Source organism: Ooceraea biroi, chromosome 4 (genome assembly GCF_003672135.1).
Source record: "Ooceraea biroi isolate clonal line C1 chromosome 4, Obir_v5.4, whole genome shotgun sequence".
NCBI classification, from domain to species: Eukaryota; Metazoa; Arthropoda; class Insecta; order Hymenoptera; family Formicidae; genus Ooceraea; species Ooceraea biroi.
This window is the reverse complement of record NC_039509.1, coordinates 6461334-6485400: the sequence shown is the minus strand read 5'-3', so window position 1 is coordinate 6485400 and position 24067 is coordinate 6461334. Positions and strand designations below refer to the sequence as shown.

The following is a 24067-nucleotide window of genomic DNA, read 5'->3' as shown; positions in this document are numbered from 1 at the left end:
CGCATCGCATCGTGCGCACAGGTCCTCTTCTCTCTCTCTCTCTCTCTCTACTTCTTCTTTTTCTTCTTCTTCACCGGTAATCCGTACTGTGTACGCACGATGGTTTTATACGAGCGCTTTATCGCGGCTAGAACGCTCGCGGAGCGCCTCTTAACACCTTTCATAGTTGGCATGCTCTCGCTCTTAAAGTGATTGCGAGCAGGTACTTTGTCTAAGTACACTCGCGTAAGGCGCATAAGTGCACAGATATCGTTACGTCTCCCGTCGTTGCTGACCCTTTTGCGACGAGGGACAGTCCATTTACCAGTTTCGTACGGGCGTACATATGTCACGCCCCTCCTGCGTCGCGACGTTTCTTTCCCCGACGTTCTGGAGTGAGGAAAGACGGATATAATGCCGGATAAGACGGATTTCCCGGAGATCTGCACGGTCGCGGGTGGTCTCCGAGATGTTCCCGCGACTTTGATGTGACTAAAAATCTGACGTCAGCGATAATAATTGCACGCCATCATCGTGCGATTATCATGAGAATGCAGCTAAATTTAGAATCAGAAATATCGCGCCACCAAATATTTTTTTAGAAATATATTACGATATATTTAGAAGATATTTCGTTAATTCCATGCCGGAGTCTTTCGATAATCTAATATTCGGAGATATCGAGATAATGATAGATGAATCTCACATTAAAACGTTTGTTATCATGGACGCATATCATTCGCTGATCAAGTGAGCGATTCGAAACTTGGCTCTCACAATGCTTCGCAAACAGAGAACCTCTTTTCCGCGGTACCATGACAGCGTATCTCGTCCCCGGTTGGCGCGCTCTTTATTCGCGTCTGTTCCCTGGCGAGCAAGGGAAGCGCAGCACCCAGCCATAAACAGCCCGTAGGATAATTAACCCTTTGAGAAGCCCGAAGCTTTGACGATTTTAATAATCTTAAAAGACAGCGGCTTCTGATTAGTACTTCAGCTGACGTGGATGCAATCGACAATGCTTCTCCTCGTCGTACTCGCGACAGTGTTCGGTACACGCGTATTATCAAGCCGCATTTTTCACAATCTTCTGTGGTACATTATCATGAGAAACTCACACGCATACTCATCTGCTCGACGTATTAATCCTCCAATGTACTACGCGATGCTGCGTTTATTCAAAAGTTGGAAGATATAAAGTTTCTTAATAATATAAGTTTCTTATGTTGCATCATCGTATTCGCTTGAGCACTATTTGTAATTAATTAATCAGATAATAAGATAATAATTTCATGAATTATAACTTAATATCTCTTAAATGTAGAATAAAATAACAATTAATAAATGTACACGATATAAAAATTAGAGTCTCCATTTCAATAAAATTTGTGAAGTTGATTTTAATTCAACTTTCCTTGGAAGCTTTAAATTCCTTAATTATCTAAATCTCTATTTTATTTATTCATTTGTAATTACATTGATAAGTGTAGCGATGAATGAATCAGCAATGCAAAATGTAATTCTCGAGATACGGAAGACCAACTTTTGTAGTTTACAGTACCTTTACGTAGGTACTCATATGTCACTTTGAAGTATTGACATAAAAGCGCTCTCATGCGGCATGACGTAAAAGACGAGTCGCGACATGAAACGACCCTTAGTAGCCGATAACACACGTGAATTATTTTCAAAAGCTAATTTTTGCTGCTGCACGTACTCAAAGTCAAAGGACGTTGTTACATCACCTTTCCAGTTCAGCGATACCATATCCAGCTTTTAACAAGCAAAAATGTCACTGCCCTTTCCGCCACGTATCGTAGTTTCAAGCATATGAATAAAAAAGAGAACCAAACATAAAAATATAAAAAAGCTTTATAAAATACAGGACAACCAATTTTTATTTATCAGTCTAAAAATGTTTGCATACGTTTCTCTCCATATTATTTAAAAAAATATTTTATGCATTATTTTATATTAGTTACTATAAAATTGAATACGCTTATATGACTCAAATTCAGATAAAGTTCGTCGAGACAAAGGCAAGAGACCGAAAGGTGAAGTTTGGCGGCGCTGCATCTGGAATATCTAAGGACTAATTTAAAGTCAAGGAGGATTGCGTAAGTGCGTTGCGTTCATAAGGCACGCAGTGGCCATATAATGTTTACGTGTAGTGATAAGGTGAAAAGTTCCGAGTGAGGAAAAATCACACAACGGGAGACTGTTCCGTGAGTGCGATAACCCGCCGGGTCGAAGACGATTACACAAATCATAGTCGTCGATAGACACAATCAGCGTCTACAAACAAATTGCTTGACCAATCGCGTCTGTACAAAGCCCTTCGTTCACTCCGCGACGCATATTCGTGCTTTCGTGAGATCATTTCTCCAATATCATCTATCAATTATCGACAACGCTCAATGCGACCGCAATACGGAATGCACTTTTCCAATCGATCAATACTAATCCATTATTTTAACGCAAACAATGCGTTATATCACGTAAAATCAATTAGAGATACACTTGAGTGAAATCCTTATGGTTATTTATAACTAATTTGGAGATAAATTGCTTTCGTCAGTCTCGGCCCGCTCTTGTAACTTCTCGAAAGATAAAGTTTGGCATATGGCAGCCTAAATAGAGAAAGTCGGAGCGCAGTTAACAGCTGGGACTTGCATTCTGAGACGCACCGCCGACACGTGCTCGCCGAGAAATGTCTGTTTCGTCTAATTATTTTTCTGTTACGGTCTGAACGACGGTCTGAACGACGCGGGCGTGCTTTTGACAAGTAAACCCGCGCAATGGCGAACGTACGTATCGAAATATCACTGTGCCACGCTGGATAAAAATCGCCGCAGAAATAATTCAATGAAACGCACTGCTTAACGCATCATATATCCCTAGATATCAATTGAAACTATTCCTGTTTTCAATTGGATGCGATATATTTTACATCTGTCGCACTCGAAATGGAATATTACGTCCGTTTGAGGAAATGCGTTTACCTCGCGAACTCGCAACTCGACGAGTCATTATCGGCGAGCATTACGATATATTCCCCGCGGTGTACAATCAGGAAGGCCCAAAGCGCGCGTCGGAAGTCGGAGCGAACTTGGAGCGATTTAAATATGAAGTGGCTCGAGTCTCGACTCTCGAGGAATCGTCCAAGTGACGGAGAATGATTACGTTAATGACACGTCCGTGGGGTGAGAGAAGGAGAAGACGGCGGGATGCCGGGGGAACGAGAAGAAGAGAAGAAGGAGAAAAAAAGAGGGGCAGAGAACTTTAACAACGGGATAGGTGCAGACTGGTACGACATTCGCGGAGGCACGCGATCCCAACATCAACAACATCAGCTATGCCTCGCGAGGGCGCACCGACAACGCTCGTGATACCCCCGGCTACCTTTATCGGGGTTTCCCTTTTTTATTACGTCGCCCGGAACGTTGTCTGGACGTACGATTCGCTTTTATTGCGGATGCCTGCCTGCCTACCTACCTACCTACCTGAAACGCTAGCATCGTGCCCCTTTGCGCTGACTTATCGTCTTCACCGTCGCGGCTGCACAGGTGCGCCGTGCAAAGCAGAGGGGAAGAGAGAGCAGACTCGCGTCGCCGAGAAACGATGAGGAGAGCGTGGATGATACGCGTGCAAATCCGCGGTACGCGGCGTTAAGTGTTAAACCGACTAATGGAAAAGGGTCGTTGGACTTCCTCTTGCGTATGCAAAGGGCGAGGTGGAGAATGCGGACGGCATATGACGACGTTCGTTCTTTTTGTTTCGAGCCTGTTGCTCGCGGAATAACCGAAGTCGCGAGGCAAGATAACAGTGTGCAAAGTCGATTGCTCATGAGCCGAGGCGCTTCTCTTATAAATATGGAAATTACTTGATAGGTATATATTACGTATATATTGGAAACTGGCAAAATTATAGTTTCTAATGTCACGATTATACACGAAACATGTGTAAAGTGTACATAATGCTAGTTAAAAACGAACAAGTCATCTGACACGCGCCACGAGCTTTTGTCGGGAGGCATGGTCGTCACGGATTAGCCGATTACGATCAAATTTCACAAGTATCAGAGCACTTTTGCCCCCCGACTCATCGTTAGTCACACTGTGGAACAAGCGGAGTGAATAATGACGGTATTATTCAAATAATGCGTCGTGCTTTACAACTTCCGTGATTTTTTCAGAAGCACAAAGACAGAACGCGGCGCATTAGTGGTCACGAGCAAATTACCATGTGGTCGCGTGTGCTTGTAGAGAGTTCGTGTGCATTTTGTCTCGTGTTGCGTGATGTTTTCTAAGTTATCGATATCATAGAAATATTCCACAATTTATCATGATATAGAAAACGATTATAAAATGAACTGGAAAATAAAATGGAAAAATTATAATAATAAAATTAAAAATATCAGAGAACTCAAAACATTTATTATCACAAAATATTATTTATCATTAACGTTTTCATTACTTGTTGCAATATTTCAAAAATCATGAAATGAGATAATATAATAGCATACATAAGAGATGCAAAATTTAATTCCATGAGTAAAAACAAAAGTTTAACATTATTTTATATGTGCATATAGTATTCGCTAATACATTGGCGTATGTAGGAATATTTTCTCTCGGCATTCACCAAAGCTAGGTTGGCCGAGCGGTCTAAGGCGCCAGACTTAAGATCTGGTTCCCATCTGGGAGCGTGGGTTCGAACCCCACACTTAGCAAACCTTTTTGTTTTTTTAAACTACATTTTATAATCGTAAAATAAATATGATAATGTTAGTGAAAAAACGACTTCGTTAACTTTTATTTTTGGTGACATCTTTGATTAATTATTTTTTGATATATAATGTTTGAAATCGAAATGCAACGTTAAATAGTCACGTGCATATCTAGCCTCATCGTTTTTGAAAAAGTAGCGAATTTACGTTGAGATTTATAATTCATCACTATATCTCGATGAAACATAACGCAATGTCAAGGCATTTGCATGAGGAGATAAATGATGAGAGCTTTCGACGTAGTCGAATTCGAAATGGCATGGGTCTCGAGACTGATGATGGTGATAATTGCGTCGAGTATAAATGGCTTGATGAATAGTCATAGACAATTAGGGAACGCGAGATAAACCGACGTGATCACGTGCTAACTTTGGCTCGTTAATCCCACGGTAGAACTGATAACGATTTCAGACAAGTTTGATTGTGCACGCCGATATAAAAAGATAACAGATATGACTCACAGACAGTACACTAAGGTGCATTGATTCGCGTGGTAGCAAATATTTATATTAATATTTATTAATATTACTATATATAATATATATATATATATATATACATATATATTACATGTATATAATATTATAATATACACATATATATAATATATATATTAATATTAATAAATATATATATTCGCTACCACGCGAATTAATGCACCTTAGTGTACATATTGCGTGTAACATTAGTTCGTAGCGCCTCCGCTAAGTGACTACCGTTTCTCGCACACAAAATCCTGGTGAAAACGGTATATAAAGAGGATGAGGTGGGTTCAGTGATGCACTTACCCGAGAGACGAGTCGCCTCGCGACCGTCCTCGCCGAAGCGTTTTCGCCGCTTCTTAAAGAGTTAAAACTCAATAATTAGAATTACTCTCTTTAGATAGTACAGACAGTGATGCGAACTCTGTATCCCTGGTACCATTGGTGCTGCACCACGGTGCTCACGTACCAAGCGTGACCCGTGTCCGTGTGCTCTCCGCGCTCGGCGGCGGCCAATGGCGGCTCGGCTGAGTTTGGTGCGTGAGCACCGTGGTGTAGCACCGATGGTGCCAGGGGTACAGAGTTTGCATTACTGAGTACAGATTGTTCCGCGATAAAAATAAACGAATTTACCCGCGAACACGTGAGGTGGGTAGATATATACGTGATATGCATTGTATGTAAAATATCAATGCAATATTCAGCGGTCTTATCGATCGTTCTCGGATTCGAACGTTAGTTTCAGTCCAATCGGCGTATCAGGAAGGAAAAGCGATTAAATAGGATTAACCGAATGACGGGCGACGCGGACCCTTTTCCCAAAAGACCGGGACTTGACACCATAAAAGTGTACATTCTATACCAAGGGGAGACTCCTCGGAGACCAAGAGCACCAGAGAGGGAGAGAGAAGATGCGAGAATCGCGCATTGAGATGCCTGTCACAACAATTTCGCTAAAAAAGCACAACACGCTGGCGTAATGCTGCGACATCTTGTAATTTCATTCCATCGCATCTGTTGTCATTCTCACGTTACCTCGCGAGCTTCTCGACTTCATACGAGGGTGCGATACGAGAAATGCCCCATACTGAAAAAGAGAAAAGGGAGAAAGATCGAACAAGCGTGTTCCAGGCAACCCTTGCGTGGTACACAATAGGGCCTGCGAGAACCCCCTGCAGTTTGGGACTGTTGTTCCTGCCAATTCTGCGGTTGGGTATCAAGGTCAACGTATTGAAAAAAGGGAAAGTGGAGATGAACAAAACAAAATATACAGCAGGTAGTCAGAACCGTTACAACTACGTTTTCCAAACTGTTTTCTTTGTTAAATTTCAAAATTTTGTTGCAGGTTTCGAAAGTTTATCCTTGCCTATTATCCTGCTTTGTTTGTCACATGTGTTTATGTATTCAAAAAATTACGCATCGAATATTCTTATCGTTCGCCCTTCGTCTCTCGTCGCTCGTCGCTGTCCTATACTTTTGGGTTCGGCCATGATTCGATTTACGGATAGCGAAGTGTGAAAATAAAAAAATTTCAGAGTTAAGGCTCGAGAAAAATGCTTCTCGACACGGCCGATTCATCCCTCGCGAGTGCGGAAGGAAAATTGTGTTTCTAATGCTCAGGCGTCGCATGCTCGGCGTTCCGTAAAATCGCATTACCGGAATACGGAACATTAAATTATTCTCTGTTCGACCGGACTATCACCCCGCATCATCGTCATCTTATATCGCGGATTAAAAACGTAATTTTATCCTAAGCTCGCTGTACATATTTAATTGTTCTCTTCGTGTGCCCGCGGGAAATAGTCTCGCGTTAATTGCAAAGACGCTTTCTAACCAAGTTTTGAAATCGCGCCAACGATTTTCAGACGTTAAGAGGACAAGACAAAAATTAATCAAGCGTCTGCAAAACCATAAATAACGATTGGAGACGGCCAGGGTGGGAGTGTACGTACGCTCAGACAATGGATGACAAATTGTATGAAAGCAAAACAAACTGTTGACTAGATTGAGCTGGCTGGTCGGTTCAGCGGCTTTGTCATCAATATAGCTGCGTGGGACATAATCTGGCAATAGCAACGTCGGCCAAGAAAAATGGACTTTTTCGCCAGTGTCCAGTGGTCTTTTCGCCCGAATTGCCCATTCTACTGCAAGTTATGTCCTATCCCCGTTTGCAATAATCTCGAATCTATCCATTGGTATTGCAGAAGATTTGTCTTTCCGAAGGTTTATTGGAAACGGTAACCTAGCTAAGTATCTTTCCTCTACTCCAAATATTAAACATTCGAAAATGTTCTAAATTAACATATAATTATAACTAATATATAAATCTATATTCTACACTAAATAAAAAGCGAAAAATTGTACAGTAAAATAATAATTCACGTTTATCACGTGGTAACATGGAAATGTAATTATTAATAAACGGCGTCCATTTTCGCATTTCGTTCTCGTGTACACGTAGTTCGCAATAAGCTAAAGCGCATTCCAGATTGGACACTGCGAAATATTCTAAAGCAGATCATCGTATAAGTTATCAGAGACTACGTAGACGTAAACAAGGGACTTGGGAGCGCGTTACAGGGAAAGTCGCTTTGTACCAGGGGGAAGATCGGATCGGAGTCGTGCGAAGAAAGGAACGGAGGAGCCTTAGCGTAGCAGGACACCACCGCGCCGTGGCGATCGTAAATGTTTAATATCGTGATTAAAGGCGCTGGCGCCTCTCATTATTATTTCAGTCTGGAGGACATCTCGCTCGGTCGCCTCCTGCCACCCTCTTCGCGTCGTCGCGTTTCTTTTCAATTCTCACTTTCCTCCGTCGGCTTAAAAAATTCCTCGCGAAAATTAGCCACCTAAATATTTAAAGCACCCCCGCCGCGCCGTTTCTAGGAAGCTCGACGAAGGAAAAATGAAGAAAGCCAGAGAACACAAAAACCGTCTGGCATTATTGTCCCCGGCATGGAAACAGGTCTCTGATGGATTTCTCGCTGCGAATATCTTCGTTCATTGTGCCCTGTCACTTCCCGTTGCACTCTTCGTGTCATCGAACATCCACCCGACTTTTTGTTACTGATACCTTTTTCGCACCTTTAGTCCGAGAAATACAAAAATTATTATTTCACTACAGACTGGCGTCGCCTGTGACTCGATTGGGGATTAAGATTCGAATTCAGTACCAATTTCGTAAATACATCAATCATTCAAAATCAAATATAGGTTTCTTATTCTTGCATGTAGATTGAAACAAAGGAAAAATTGTAAATCTATATCTCCGAAAAGCGAAAATAGGCATTTTATGGGGAAGAATATTTATTCAATACTATCTTACTTAAAATGATCTTTTTATGAAATAATTCAGAGCATATATCATTCGGCCGATCGTAATAAGTACATTCTTACGCAAAATCAAAATTCATCTATGACGTCATAACGTATTCTATAGCTGGACGGAAAAAGTCGCGGAACAAGTTATTCCTTCATCGTCGATTGCCCGTAAAACGTCCATCGAGGAGCTCGGGGCGCGGCGCCGCTGACAATTGGACATTTAAATTCAGCCGGAAGTTTCGTCGCTTGTAACTCTCGGAAAGAATCCGCGATGGTACCGCGCGGGGTGCCGACACTTTTATGTCGCATCGCATATTCGGACAGTACGAGCGCTCTCGCGCGAGAACGCTCGCAGCAGCGCGTCGAAAGGATATTCGTAAATAAAATTTTCGGCGAGGGTGACAAAATGGTCACACGCTCCAGTGCTGACCCCAGTCGGGGATCAAAACTCGATATCTATGCACGCCGAGATTTTTTTTATGTTGTTTTCACATAGTTACGCTCTTTTTCGGGGACAAAATAGATACTCGGGATTGCCGGACAGGATATTATAACGGTTCAGTGACAGGGGACCTTGACCGGGGGGGAACTCTCTTATTTTCCCCTTCGGGGGAATACTTCGCATACCGCAAGTTTTAAGGCGACTCTATTAGATCTCTTGAATCTCCGATAACGTGCACACGCAGTATGCCCACAAAATAACGGGACAGATAATGCCAATTTTATTATATATCTTGTTACAAGCGCACATTTGAAGTAAAATAAACGAAAGAAAATACGCCGCACGATGTTTTCCTGGTAAAGATATACCTCTACCGTATCATCGACATAGAACCCGGACTGTCACGTACGCTTACGATCAATCAAGGCCGTTATCCACGTTTCTTGCCTCTCGTACGACTCATCGGCGAGCGATTACGCTAGAGAAAGAGCTACGCTCTGCGTTCTGCCTTATTGCGTCGTTTTTCCAACGATGATTAATTCCCACGTGCGCGACGCTGCATTCACCCCGCGGGGAGGAGAGATGAAAAAAAAGGAGACCCTGTCGCAGTATATTTCGCACGATTATTCTCGGGTATATTCGATGGAGATAGGCATAACGTATCTCTACCCGTATGATGACGACGGCAATTCAAATGATAGTATCTTTCTCTCGCGTCGACAAGGGGCCCGGTACTACGCTCGCGGATACACACGGAACTTTTGCACATGACGAATCGAAGACTATTACCATTCAATCTCTTTGCTCGGCTTCATTTGCATACCATCGTCTCCCCTGTCGTGGTGCTTTACATACGGCCACGGCCGTCAGTTGACATTCTAAATACGCGCGATTTTTTCACCGCATGACGGACGAGCGTGAGCGTGGCGAGTCGCGCAAACTCGAGTCGATAAAGCGACGATCGATCGGGCGTCAACGAGATTGCGCGAATGAAGACAACAGTCTTCTCTAAACGATATGTATAATTTGCAGCAGCTTGAAGAAAAATTTCACCGCATATTCTATATTTCACTTTCAGCTTGCATCAGTAATAAATAGTTTATTATAAATGATAGGAACGAGGATGTATACGCTGCGTGTAAATATTTAAGATAAAAGTGAATTTTACGTTTATTATAGTTAATTGCACAATTTACTTCTAAGCGAATCCGCATAAATAAAAAAGTATTTTTTATTATTGTTTCTTTTATGGACAGGGAAAAAAATTAGTAATTTATAAATGGTTGAAGCAAAAGTAAATTGGAGATGCCGGGGATCGAACCCGGGACCTTTCACATGCAAAGCGAACGCTCTACCACTGAGCTACATCCCCGTTTTTTCGGAAACCTCCAACTAATACAAGAAGAGAAGACTGGTTTATGTGACGTTATAATTTAAATATTAATTAAAATAAAATTCTTTGAGAGAGGTAGAAAAAGAGTTTTGTAATCACAAATATTACATAATATTCATAAACTGAATAAATATTGTGTAGTAAATTGAAGAACCATCACATTTCGCATGTATAAGATTAAGTACTATTATTTCACGACATGTCGAGTTAAATATAATACGGTCATATCACAAAATGGATTAAAATAGAGTGCCATTTCAGATTTCTTATCAAAAAGGACTTTTGAAGGTCCCATGGTGTAATGGTTAGCACTCTGGACTCTGAATCCAGCGATCCGAGTTCAAATCTCGGTGGGACCTTGACTTTTTGATTTTATCTTTTGTTCTCATACATGCTATTAATAAAATTGCAGTGTTAAATACGTCAACTCATACTTTAAGTATTAATTTTTGTGCATCACGGAAAGAAAAGTATAAATTTTATAGTCTAAACTGTACACGTAGCTATATAATTAAGATAAACGTGTGTACATGTATTGCGTGTGTTACTAAGTGCTATAAATAGTGATTACATTATTATGAAGTTAGCTATATGAATTGTTAGTGTTGTCCTTGCAATTATCGCCTTATTGTATCTCATACGTTTATAGAAACGATAATGTCTACACATTTGTGTAATTTACAATTGTGTTTAATTTGCATTAAAGATAATTTTTCTACGACTATTTCCATCTTGTCATATTCCTGTATTACTATTAATTTAAATAATGATACCACTACAAACATAATATCACTACGTAATAAAATGATTTAAAAAGAATTTTCCGATAGAATTAATTTTTTTATGGGCTATATGTCCCTAATATTGTATTACTTCTGATATTATAAATGAAAACAATAGCAAAAATAGTGTGACAGCGGTGGGATTCGAACCCACGCCCTTACGGACTGGTGCCTAAAACCAGCGCCTTAGACCGCTCGGCCACGCTGCCTTATTGTAAGCTGTAGCTACAACTGAGTATAAGTAGTGAATCACCTTACTGTACCTAGTTATTGTTTTAATATTGATCGAAGCATAATTATAAAACAATTCTTAATAAAAATAAAATATTGTCTGATATACAAGTAATGTATATATATATGTATATTTCACTATATAACATATTTTAATTAATTTATATATAGCAGATATCACAATATCTCTGATAAAATAGATTCACGCTATTTTTATATTTAAAATTATTCTCAAAAATTATATAACTAATAAAAAATTAAAATTGTTAGAGAAGCTTATGTCTTTATTTGTCCTTTCCAGTTTCCTCACAAAGTTTTATTTCTATATTGATTGTACGTGCAGTTTAATAGACGTATTTACATAATAAATATTAAGAGAAGCAGTCAATGCATTTTAATTAAACACTGTGTAAGTGTGAGTCGTTTATTTCTAGCGTATCGTTTCGTATTGTTCTCAGCACGTGCTATCATTCTGGCCTTGGTTACGTCACGCATTACACACATATCTCACGTTGTCTTGCTTGACGGTCTATTCTCGTAGTCTGCATCGGTATGTATAATCGTACGCGGATATATATAGTTAAGATATCGCTCAATTACGTATATCCTCATGCATGATAACGATGAATCAAATAGCAATTAATCAAATGTATAATTGTACAAACGTTTCTGTAATTAATACGATGTAACAAATAGACATTTCATTAAATAAGACACTTTCAATTTTACGTGACATGAAAGATTTTAATCTCTGTATAGTAAAGATTAATACGTATGGGTATTACAACCATGTGTTGACAATATCAAAGTATTATTTCTCAAATTAAATTAAATAAAATTAGATTAAAAATACCCATCGCTGTGCAGAATAAGGAAAAAAGATGATATCAAAAGAGACGAAAGGAGCGAATAAATTGGCCATCTTACGCGACCGCGCGTTGCAGTAGCAAATGTCATTATGGTCGCGAATCTCCTCCTTTATTTTCCCTTCCTGGTAGCGCGGGGCGATAAGATCTCAATATAAAAATTCATGCTCATAACGCGACTCCGCCGGTGGCTTCTTATTTTTTTTTTCCTTATCGCGTCCCAGAGGGAATGCGGCATAAAGCTGACGCTCGTGAGCCGAAGCGAAGCGTCGGTTATGTCGAAACGACTGTAGACAGATCGATAAATTTGCGTGAATATTCGTATAGCAGATAAGCCAGCGTGATAAGCCGAAATCGGTCCTGAAAGTCCCGAATCCCCCCTCGTTACCGTCGCGAGAGATACGACGCGCTGGAAAATGGAAGAAGATAAATTCGTCTCTTTGGTATTCCGTGCACCGATGTTTTATAACCGACAGAATCGCTTTCCCTTCTATTTCAATAGCACTTAATTATGTATGATACAGTCTTCTTTTAAAAAGAATCTTTAAAAAGAGAATCTAAAAGGATTTTGACAATAATGTTAAATGAATTTAAAAATATGTCAAACATATAATCTGTTACCTAAAACTTAAAAATAAACACTTTTGGCTAATTCTTTCTGATATTAATTACTCTTCTATTTCTTTTACTAATTTAATATGTATGCGCGAATTTATACGTGAATATCGCCAAATCAAATAAAAGATTTACCATCCGCTTTATTCGTATGCGTTCATTATTGTTTTACGAGATAGCCATTCGATAGAGCTCATAATATCTATAAGCTGCACCTGCATTTCCTAATAATCTCCATTACTCTCCCCATGAGCTCCATGATTCGCCGAAAATAAAATAGATTTATCATCCTCAATTGGCTCCCAACGGTTTATTTCGTAAGGATCGATAGCGCGTACGCCTCCCCTTCCAGGTTTCCCTCTCTCGGATATATGACGCTACGCGTTCATGGGACATTTTCTCTATATGATATGCAACATGCGAGACGTAATACAGTGGATGCAAGTCATCGAGATCATCCTCGTTTCGGACGCTACATACGGACGATATCATCGATCATTCGCGACGACAGCCACGAGTATCCGGCCAAGTGGCGGCGTGATTCTGCTAAACGCGATGCTAAACAGATACTCTTCTCTGTTGTCGGGTCGTCAACGTATCGTAACGATTGTAATATATGCCAGCGACGTTATAAACAAGTCGCCTGAGAGACGATGGCTTCTCGTCGTTTAATGCGAAGTCTTTGCTCTTCGTGTAACGCACGCGTAAGCGCGCGCACGTAGCGTACCGCCAATATCCGCCGTTAATTGGTTAAATGGCTACAATTACACGATCAACAGGTAGCCGTTTCGATTTCCTACTTTCCTTTCCCTTTTCCGCGCTAGGGTCAGTCTGTAAGCCGCGCGATCGTAACGTTCTTGTTACAGGAAATGAAAAGTCTGCACGTCAGGAGAGTCAGAGTCAGCATGTGACTATCAGATAAGATATCTTTTTTAAAGAAATGTCAAAAGCGTCATGTTTTAAAAATTTTACAAGGAAATACAATAATTGATTTAATGTTGCGAAAATACTCCTATCACCGAGTCGCGATATGAATAAAATTTAATTAATTCGTGTGTATATGTGAGACGTGATATACACGTCTGATAAAAATAATTTTTAAGAGAACTTTGAGGAAAGTGACGTTAATAAAATTATCCTTTCAATCAATCAATTAAACTAGAAAGTACTATAAAAATATTATTATAGAAACTCGAGATGCAAAGTGTCACGTCGAAATGTCAATTATTTTCGTTCGCCGTGTATCTTCATTTATCTATCACATCTATCACGCATAATGCTCGCAGAGACAACGATACTTGGACTGATAGCAATGGTCCTCGAAAGGCCTCGTTAACGAAACGTTGCAATTTTCGCGGGGCTACTAGCCGGCACAATGCGCCATTAACGAAATACCCGATGAATATATATATCGGCTATCGATCATTACGAGGTCGCGGCGCGCTCGGATATTCCGGTAATGGTCTATCGCAGCAATGATCATCAACATGCGCAATAATCATGTCGTTTAATGACAATTGATGCGAGCCAGGAAACGCGCTCGCTTTAATATCCGTGCGCGTCTATGTTTACCCCGTTATAGCCAGAGCGAACGCGCGCGCGTGTACGCATCGCGTGCTAATTCACGCACACACCCGCAGCCGGACAAAGGATGGACAGATCCAAGGGTCGGTTCTATTGTTAATATCGGATGCGCCATTACGCGCGATCAGTCAATATTTTCTCGTAACTGACCTACGATTCGACCACGCGCGCCGAGGACCGCAAGTTGCATCGCAATCGCATGCATCCGATCTGGCACGAGAAACACGGCCGCCTACTATCGATACGATGCGATAGGCTATGTGCCGAGGCACGTGCGAATGCAGTTTGCACATGACGCATCGTAATTTCGGGTCTGACGAGCCGTGTCACACATGTCAATGTAAATTAGCGCGAAGCACTTCGCGCGAACTTGGAGCTTATAAAATGTACTCGCTGCCGATCAAACTAAATGCAATGCGCAAACCAAATGTCGAGTGCGCGCATTATGCGACACGTATAATATATACGCGCATTCAAAATTTATCTGTATCATTTTAACTAGACAGTACTCGTGAATTAGTCCTGAAATTTTAATCAATTAATGATGCTCTGTTATGAGCGATTACTGCGTATTGCCTCGGTAGCGGCACGTTATACAGGGTGGCCCATTTTAATTTATACAGTCGACAATGTCAAACGTGATTACGTAAATCGGTATTCGACAATACACTGTTCGAACGTTGATCTCCATACACGACAGAGAATGTGGATACAACTAGACGGGTCATTGTTTATCGAAATTCTAACTTCCGGTCTGAAATTTTTTTTTAATGAGACATGGTATTTTTTATTACGGATTCGGATTCTACGCGAGAAAACATGCAACTTTTGTCTGAAACATTTTTCCGAGAAATGTCATCTTATGTCCTTAAAATGATCTTCAAGATGAGTTTTGAGGACATTTTAAGGACATAAGATGATATTTTTCGGAAAAATGTTTCAGACAAAAGTTACTTACTTTTCGATGGAGAATAAGAATCTGCAATAAAAAGTTGGGGTTTCAATTTAAGAAATTGAAGGTGATCTTCGCGTGACCTTCAAACGACTATTCAAGGTCAAACCAATGGTATCATCTTATGTCCCCCTCGAAATCGTGACATGTCTGTCTGAAACATTTTTTCGTATCTCTTTTAGTTTTTTAAAAAATCGACTGTATAAATTAAAATGGGCCACCCTGTATATAATGTATATAATGTATCGCAATTACCGGGAACATTTCATTATCTTTGAATACAGTATTGTAGAGATGAAATCTGACGAATTTCGTTATTATATTTTATTTGTAGCGTAAATTAGCGTCATAGTACAATATTGATAATTGACACTACGTTGTCTCGCGCAAAAGAGATAGATTAATACGTTTCTAGCCTTCTACGTACTGTACAATGCTGTACCTAGAACGAAGTCACGAAATGCGATAAACGACACAACATCGAACGTTTTCACGTAACTGACCCGCAGCGGTTTCTGCAGCATTCCCGGCGAATTGAAGCCCGCGCGTACGCACAGCGTTACGCAGTTTCCGGTAACACCAACCCACCATGCGCCTCGGGTCGCATAACGGCGTGGCGTGTAACACGGTCACAAATATTTGTGCCGGCCGAATTGAATTATAACGCTTCTGTTTACGTTCGCCGCTTTTGGCGACTTGGTAATTAAAGCGCGTGTACTAAAATATGCGCGACGAGAAGTCGCTTCCTGGCGACTCGCATGGGACAATTCATTTTTAATGAGTGATCGCGCGAAATATTGCGATGAATAATTCCACGCAGCATGCGAGAATACCCAAGTTTTCGGCGTCCTCCCGCCGTCGAAGTTTATGTGCGGTTAACGAACATGTTGCACACAGTCATTGCGGCGTTTTACCGTGGACAGAAGTTTAATTAAAAACGGCTGTGACTACGTATACACACCTGCGCGAAAGCTCCCCGTATATCTAACAGCGAGTTTCATTCAGTGAGAAATATTTGCACACGAGCTGCCGCGAGTGGGTTATGCATGATGATAAAAAACCACCGCGCTTTTCTCGCGCCATAAAAGATTTATAAAAATGTTCAATGCATCGTGTAAAAAAAATACGAGTTATCCGAATATATTTGTAAGCTGTGGAGCTGAAGATCTCACATTTCGGCAAACGTTTTAGCACGCAGAAAATATCACTGGACAGATATTATCCATATTCAGATAGCGAAATATTTATTTTTCTATGAAAATATGACAACAGGCATATTTCGCAGGTCCAAGATATGGAAATATTAATGGAATTCTCCGTCATCGAGTTACCCCAGTAGTCGAGCATCCATCTAGCGTCGCTCCGCGTTATGAGCCGCTTAATTAAAAACAATTTCATTACGAATGGAGCTATCCACGGAATCCGCAGGCTCTCGTATTTCGAGGCTTGTTCACCACGCGCGCGTGCATATCCGCACGATACGCGATATGGCGTCGAGACAGCGTACCGGAAAACTACTCGATTACCAGTCTGGCCGGATTATCGATCGATTTCTGCAATTTGTGTACGATACGCGCACGATTCGTCCTCACCCCGGAAAGTCCGAGCATCCGCGCGAAATAGGATATTTTCCAGTAGAGTCGGCGGTAGAGCTTGGGGAACTGTACAGAGAGCTCTCTCGCATCGAGGTGGCTCTCGTGTGATACAGTAATTGAGGGTAATTTCCGCGTAAGGCCAATTGCACCGAAATTCAAAACCGAAAAATGTGTCCGTCCACCAGTTAGCTATACGTCCCTTCCTCCTTCCTCATACCGCACATCCAAGCGAATATCTCCTCTGTGTGCGTCCCCCGTCTCCACTCGGTCTCCGTTCATCTCCCGTGAAACTGGCGTTCACCTGCATCATCGGACAAACCTCGTTTTCTCCTGTAATTCCATTTTCGCGTAGGCCCAGGCGATCGCATGACTCGATTTTTCCACAATTTCACAGAGGGGAATTTCAATTAAATTACTCACCCCTGCGTGTGCGATGTCTCTCTTTCTCGACGTATACATGTTGTATACGCGGCGGGAGACAGAAAGAGAGCAAGCAAGGACGGAGGCGAGGGCAAGCCGAGAAAGGGAAAGAGAGAGAAAAATAACATGTTTCCCGAGTACGGCACGGATACACCCGGTGACGGAGTTTTCGTCATTTGGCGCTAATGGCAGCGTCCTTTCGTCGTTCTCTCGCGCGAGATTGCCAATGATTAATCAGCCGTGGCAGTCTCATTTTTAGGCACGCGACGGTGATTACTCTTGGAGCGAGATGCGCCACATGTACCGATTGCTTTCTTTTTTTTAATTCGTTCGCCAGTCCGCGCGAATTTCGACCCCAGCAATGACGCACGTTGAAATTGCTTTTTTGATTGTCCGCTCCGGAAGTTAAATCCAATCAAATCATTCTCATTTACGGTACTTTCATCGGCTGATATTATGACATGTACACGTCAGTGTAAAACAATATTGTCTGAATGAAACGTATCGCGCACGTAACGTTGTTAATTTTTAATTATCTCTTCATCTTTTAATTTATATACATCATTGATTCGTTCATATGGAACAATGATTTTAATATTTTCTTATTGACACGCAAACTGATACATTGCAAACTGATGGTACGATAATAATAAATAGACAAATAAGATCAAATACAAAAAAGTTTGAGACATTGCAAGCACATGCACATGTATCATTACGCAGTTAGATATGATGCTGAGCATAAAAACCTGGATCAATAACATGTTTCTACGCGAACGTCGCAGTTGCAAGGCGCATTTACCTGCAGCGGCGATGATGCAACAAGCTTCCAGTGGCGAGTTGACTCCGTGGGAATCCCCGAGAGAATCGATATATGACGTAATGCTGTAGGAATGGCGCGCTTCCCTCCGCCAGTCTTTGGCTTGGTTTGCCGGCCAGTCAACCCCTTGCTTAGCCACCATCTCGCGACACCGCACAATGGGCATCAACGACGCCGATTCCCACCCTCGGTGCATCAGCAACAAATGCATCAGCGATAAATACGTCGCATGAGCAGAAGTGCATGGCTCGCGCTCGCAACGAGTGCTGCGGGCGGCGGTGGCGCAACCCCGAACGCAATTCTCTATCCCGTATGAGTGGATTACGGATATGCGGATACACGATCTCGAAACCGCGTTATTCCGCTGCAGTCAACGCGACTCTCCGCCAGTTACGTGCATTTCTTCCCTCCTTTTTTTTTGTTTTTACGGAATGCATCTCCCCTCGCCGGCCGGCTCGGACGCGGCCGGAAAGGCAAGCAGACTGCCGCTGCAGCCCTTCGGGGGCGAGTTACGCACGCTCGATCGGCGACCGAGCGCTCACCCATTCCAGAATCCTTCTCTTTTTTTTTCCTATTTACCCTTTTCACTCCACCACGGTCCCGATATTCCGGCCATTTCCACTCTCTTCTATCTCCCCCGCTCTCTTCTACCTTCCTGCTCTCGCTCGTTTGCCTCGTTTTCGAACGTACCTGCGAGACAAAAGGCTTTTCATCGCGGTACACCGAGCCGCTCGAGTTATTAAATCCGCCGCTCGCGGCATTTAGCGTTTCGCGTGCGGGTACCCGAGAAAATAAATGCCGCTCTCGAAGACCCGCTCGTTACTCATTTGCGTTCGTCTTACGGGACATTAATCCCGCTGTAATACACGGCGCGGCGATATTTTTAATGTTTTCTGCAGTCTGATATTCGCGCAACGTTCACGGGTGCCTGTTTTCCTTTTTTTTTACGCGGAAAACGTAGAAACGCACATTCCAATTTGCTCAAGGCGCGCGTATTCGCGCTCGGCTACGCACAAAAATTGCAAACCTCAGTCAACGGACGGTTATGTGCATTGTGAGGAAATTAAATGCCGAAACCTTAACAAACTCTCCGCAAACTTGGCGATTTTCCGGCTTCACGAAACGTAAAATAGCTGGACGGTAGGTAGGCAGGTATGATGGACCTCTGTTGTAGGGTTTCTTAAAAAAAGATCGACTTGATTGACCAGAGGCTACGAGAATACTCGTACGAGAAGAGAAATGTTTCAGAGAATCACCGTCTTCCGTGCGGTTATTTATTACGTTACTCTTTTGTATATACACATGAGTATATGGAAGCTTTTATATTGGATTCTTTTCATGTATCTTTTGAGTTACAATAAACGTGAATTACTTTTACACAAAAATATGACGAGTTATTTATATTTTTTTGATAATTTATCACCTCCATGCACTAAACCTAGTAAATAAAAAATTATAATAAAATTATAAATTATTATTATCCAAAATATAATATAGCAACGTCTATTATGTTTTTACATCACATAATACAAAAAAAATTGGAGATGCCGGGGATCGAACCCGGGACCTTTCACATGCAAAGCGAACGCTCTACCACTGAGCTACATCCCCTTTTCGCCAATACCTCTCTTCTTATACTACATAAACGTATACCTCGTATATGCATGTATTTAAAAAAAACACTTGATTAAACATCCAATTAAACAATTAGATACATATCTCGATGTCAATATTTTTCATATATTGTGTGCACACGCTGTCATATCTCGTGTCATACATTGCATGTCGTTACTGTATTATCATGTTTAGTCGAAATGCTTTATCCGTAATTAATACCAGATAGTTTGCAAACAATGTTTAAAGATAATTTATAACACAAACATGACAAATGATCGGGATCGTGCGACGCGTGATGGCGAAGAAGTTATCCGTGCTGATCGCGCGGTCATAATCATGTACCCGCACGGTGCGCTATACGTGCTGAAGAATTACGAGGGTGGCTAAAAGTCGTGCTCCCCGTCGCGTGACTTATGCATCGTCTCGCTCTAATGAAGATCTATCGTTCTGCAACGAACACTTTTATCCTGGACGCACGTCGTCTACCCATTGTGCTTTTTCTTGCACTTATGCCTGTCCTATATTATTCGATGATTCCTTCTACGAGATTTCGCGTTGAAGTTCAAAATAATTGAATATTTCATAAAATTTATAACAATCGTACGAAAATAGTTACAAATTAAATGTCGACTATAATAGAGTGAAGATAATCTAGAGAGAAAAAATAGTCCCAGTCATATTAACTATATAAAAATAAATATTTTCCAAAAACCAAAAACGGACGTTATTATGTTATTATATTCAACAATTTTAATTAATTAAGAAAGCTGAATGCTAATTTAAAAGTCAGAGAGAGAGAGAGTGATGTTAGGAATAAAATAACTCCAAGATAAATTAATATAATGTGTCATACAAAGTGACAGTATGCATTAATAAGAAACTGTAATTAATATCGCACATCTCGTTTTCATTTCATTTTACTTCACGTTATCACATCGGGTGCCGTTTAACCCTCGGAGAGTTACTGGCTAGCGTGAGCAGTTGAATATTAAAGTATATTTCTCTGTTTTTCTATCATTGAGATAATGAAACCATACTTTTAAATTCTGTGCGTGCAATGTAGCACCTTTGCAGAAATCTGTTTACTTATTTGCATAAAATGTCTAATCTGATGGATAACTGATAGTACTCACAAATAAAACTCATAAATTCTAGTGTTGCAGATAACAGTGCAGCTTAAAAGTTCAATGCTCTAATGCTTTGATTGAGAAACGTGCTTGAAAGCGCGATTGTTCCAATTGCCGTAACGTACGACATATCGCTTGATATATGAGAAAGTACGGATATGCTCAATAGAGTGAGGACGACGAAATCATTTTATCGCTCGTCGACAATCGACCATTCATGCGGCGTGCTACGATTCATTACGCACTGATATATTCTTAATTACTTTGTTGGCATGTTGTGAAAGTAGTTGGTAACTCGAGACTGCGCTCCGAGCGAGCTTTATATGTCATAATGTACGCTACATTACATTATATTGCTCGAACGAGCGTATATCATCGGTTCATGTACCTGTGTATCATACATGATATTTAAGTAAAAATATTCTTTGCGAAGGATAATGCGAAATAAAACGATTCATTTAAAATCTCTTATATATCTTCTAATTTAAAGGTATGCACATAAAATGCGTCACGCGCTAACATCGGAACGTATTTCTTAAATTTAATCGAACGAAAATATTTGCAAGTATTTTTGTACAAACAGCCGGAATACTCATTGCTGTTTTCACAAGTATCACGTTACACGCGTCTTATTGAGAACGTTATGACCCTATACGTCAAGGTTTAACTTTCTTTCCCTATTTGCAGCGTACAAGTCAATATTTTACGATAACTTAGTAACTTGCAATTTGATACTAGCTTTTAAATATTTTTGTGCGTTTGAAAACTTGATAAACCGTAACCTGACACTTGTAACGTGATATTTTGGAGGCAGATGAATAAGAACGAGTATTCTTATCGTATAAATCCGAGAATCTCCCTCTTCGTAAATCCAAAGACAAACAGTAACATGAGAATGATAGCACGTTTTAAAACAATGTTCCGAGCGTATCTTAAAAGCTCGGTGAATCTAGACTTTAATATTCTTGTCAATGGTGACCGATCTATAAAAGTGTTTCATGAACGTAATAAAATGACATATATCAACATTCTTTTCGAAAAATGATTAATGCGACGATCTCACCGTTTGATACCTAGACAAGATTCCATAAGTCAAGCGATTATTAATGCAGTTCTCGCATAACAAGCCAAAGATTCAAAAGCGAGAGTCAAGCTTGCGCTTGCGCGCGTTAGAAGTATTCTCCCTTTGAATTTTAAAACAGCGGATCACTTTCAAGCTCCTTACGCCGCCAATATTTCACCGTGCCTCTTAAAGGCTAAACCCTTTGTGCGCAGTTCTAAGAAGGCATATTTTACAGTAGCCGTATTACGGCCATCACGCGCGGGTATGAAGTAATAACCGCCCCCGAACTCCACTCTCTTTCTCCGGAACTGACTGCTAATCCTTAATTTTCCAGGACACTGCCCTTGAGACGGGCTTTCTGCCGGCTTGCCGGCTGGTTCACGCATCCTTTGAGACTAACAATTAGCGATGTTAATCCTCGAAGCCTAAGAGAGGTGCCTACAGGCACACGTCCTATTATACTTTAACACTCAGAGAGAGTACCCGGTACTCATAAACATTCTTTTAATACCTCCCAGCAGCAACGGCAACAGCGATGGCGACGACGATGGGATCGGCATACTCGGCGAGTAACAAGCGGTGCGAACGAGGCCGTCCTCTGCAATTAACCGACGTAATTACCAGAAAACGGCCGTGGGCCTGAAGAACGATATGCCTCCCTCTAAAGATACGGCCTGCATATTTTATTCTTAGAATCCTTAAGTCGCGCGGAGATGAATGAAAGAAATAATCCCGCGATAACGTCCTGCCCCTGCGACCGCTCCTCGCCCTAACCCGCCTGCCCGGAGAAGAGATTGCTGTTTACACGAAAGTAACCCGCGGTGGCCCACCGGGAAGGCCCTTTGTGTGATTCTTCAGGAAAAGTTCTCGGTAAATACGGTCCGGCGCACCGAGTTTTCAACGATATCAGCGCGGAGCGCTTCTTTACATTTGGGAGATAAAACGCGGCCGGGAGGCTCTCGGCCTAGCCAGATAACGCAGATCTTGGGCGTTTTTTTCGAATTTCATAGATTTCTCGTAATAATCTTAATCAAAGTGAAAAGAATAATCAAATTTTATTGGGACAGCAAATATTGAACGGCGATTTTGTAAAACATTTGTTTTTTACTACAATCGTTTTATTATAATAGTTCAAACGATTTATTATTACGATGATGAAATGTATCCGTATCCATTACAACAAATTTAATGTACATAAATAAATATTTTTGTAGTGTTATTAATTTTCCATCTTTTTATTTCTATTTTCTTTTATCCTGAAATATTTGAAATAATAGAAATATTTCTGAGGAAATAGATACTTTACGTTTGATGTAAAATTTCATATGGGAGTTTGACGCTCTATCTTTGATCGCTCGATATTGTTCTATCGTCTGCTTTCTGTGTCCGGGACATCATGCTATATTCAAAGTAGCATGTATCTCGCGTTTGATCGTCACGCCTGTCGAAGGGCACGAACGCATCACTGATCGTCACGAAGATGCGAGAGCGAGGTTCTACGAGAAATGCACGTAGCGAAGGCAGCGTGTAAATTCAGTAACGACCGGACGAGAGAGTGCGGACCAAGGGATAAGGATCGTCGCCTGGACGCGCATAAAGTCGTGACACATCCAATTTCGCGATTCGTCGCGCCGTATGCAAAGCGCCGTTCTCACTTTTTACGATTCGACCGTCGAGAGTCGATATAAACCGCGAGAAGCCGCGCGCGGCCGGAGATAAAGACCTCCCGTTGCGTTCGCGACTCTCGTCGGCCATTTCGTCGCAATTACGTATCGGTTATCGGCTCCTTATCGGCGATGCTAAGTCAACTTGACGTTAATCCGTTTGTCAATACGCCGCCCGAGTAATCTAGCGAGGCCAAATGGCTCGAGCGTGAATAATCATTCGCTGACAATCGACGAGACGCGCTGACGCCTTGCATGCATATCATACAGATATGCTGAATCGTGAATAACATATCAGCCCGACGCTGATTTTTAATCTATTATTCAA

The 24067-nt window shown here is 41.2% G+C and overlaps 5 non-coding genes across 5 annotated transcripts; 2 read left to right on the top strand and 3 right to left on the bottom strand.

Moving 5' to 3' along the window:
* The first annotated feature begins 4624 nt into the window (after nucleotides 1-4624).
* On the top strand, nucleotides 4625-4708 carry Trnal-uaa. The gene has a single exon. It is a non-coding gene; the product is annotated as a tRNA-Leu (tRNA).
* Nucleotides 4709-10310: 5602 nt separating this feature from the next.
* Trnaa-ugc lies at nucleotides 10311-10382 on the bottom strand. Its single transcript has one exon. It is a non-coding gene; the product is annotated as a tRNA-Ala (tRNA).
* Nucleotides 10383-10690: 308 nt separating this feature from the next.
* Nucleotides 10691-10762, top strand: Trnaq-cug. The gene has a single exon. It is a non-coding gene; the product is annotated as a tRNA-Gln (tRNA).
* Nucleotides 10763-11314: 552 nt separating this feature from the next.
* Trnal-uag lies at nucleotides 11315-11394 on the bottom strand. The gene has a single exon. It is a non-coding gene; the product is annotated as a tRNA-Leu (tRNA).
* Nucleotides 11395-19807: 8413 nt separating this feature from the next.
* Nucleotides 19808-19879, bottom strand: Trnaa-ugc. The gene has a single exon. It is a non-coding gene; the product is annotated as a tRNA-Ala (tRNA).
* Nucleotides 19880-24067: the final 4188 nt, after the last annotated feature.